The sequence below is a fragment of the Taudactylus pleione genome, unplaced genomic scaffold, assembly GCF_031769625.1.
Source record: "Taudactylus pleione unplaced genomic scaffold, aTauple2 ptg000326l, whole genome shotgun sequence".
NCBI classification, from domain to species: domain Eukaryota; kingdom Metazoa; phylum Chordata; class Amphibia; order Anura; family Myobatrachidae; genus Taudactylus; species Taudactylus pleione.
Window position 1 is genome coordinate 2,405,635 of NW_028284727.1, and position 1,367 is coordinate 2,407,001.

General features: G+C 35.5%; 1 pseudogene; it reads left to right on the forward strand.

Moving 5' to 3' along the window:
• The first annotated feature begins 723 nt into the window (after nt 1–723).
• LOC148509449 (5S ribosomal RNA) lies at nt 724–842 on the forward strand (annotated as a pseudogene).
• The last annotated feature ends 525 nt before the right edge of the window (nt 843–1,367 follow it).

A 1,367-nucleotide genomic window follows, 5' to 3' on the forward strand; every position in this document is an offset into this window, starting at 1 on the left:
ACATAACAGATCCCATTGGAACACTACCAAAATGTGTTGGATGTTACAAATGTGGCCGATGCAACATCTGTAAATTTCTAACTCCACAGAGGAAAACTTTTAAGAATCATAATAACTCGAAGGAAAACAAAATAAAGCAATTCATGAACTGCAACTCCACATCAGTGATCTACCTGCTAGAGTGTTAATGCGGCATCAAATATGTGGGAAAAACAAAGAGGCCCCTCAAGTTAAGAATGCAGGAACATGTGAGGAATATTAAGAATAAAGTAGAAAATCACATGGTTTCAAGACACTTTAATACACACCATAGATCTAATCCAGAAGAACTTTCATTCAAAGCAATAGAGCATGTTACCATGGGAGAGAGAGGAGGGGATCTGGGCAAAAAAACTTGCTCAACGGGAAATGTTCTGGATTTTTTAACTAAATACTTTATTTCCCATGGGGTTTAATGACAATTACGAAATAGCTCCATTTATATGATTCACGTTACGAGGAAAGTGTTACAACACACTTTATCTTTCATCAAGACTATTAAAGACAATTCTATATATACATTTTTTTAAAAAGAAAGAAGGGGTTTGGACCACAGAACTATTATTATTATCTATTATTTTTTACTTAAGACATATACTAAATGGATGCTGATGAAGCCAAAATGCGATTTACTACAAGTCTTCGTGGAGCAAAGTCCAAAAATCTATGCATAAGAAAACACATACCTACAACCATACCAACATGTCAATGCCCAATCTCGCCTGATCTTGGAAGCGAAGCATGATTGGGCCTGGTCAGTACTTGGATGGGGGACCACCTAGGAAGATCAGGTGTTGTAGTAAACATGTGACTGGGAATAGATGGCATATATAATGTGATATGGCTCAGAGTCTTGTTTTACAATTATTCAATAGCATTAATCGCCTGACCATTTAATGTAAGTTTTATGAATATAAAATGTTGAATTTGGAATATATCATTCAGTCTGGTATTCGTATACTATTGTACTCTGAATTGTTTATTTGCGAAATCTTAAACTTTCTGCATTGGAAACCATATAATAGAGTCTCTGACAAATAAGCCCTTTATATTTGTGTCTGCCTTAGTTTTGTCTTCTTTTTTAGGATATGTGCTAATGGTTAACAAAAGATATTTTAACATCCTTGAATAAGTGGAAGAATGTTAACCACCTTTTTACCGATTGGCATTGGATATAGTACCTAGAACTACAAAGATGGCTGCCACATGTTATAAAAGAACTACAAAGATGGCCGCCGCTTTCATCTGAAGTGACCTCGTGATCCACGAATATTGAAAGAACGGTGAAGAAATACAAATATATGCAAGCGACTTATCCATTGCATGGG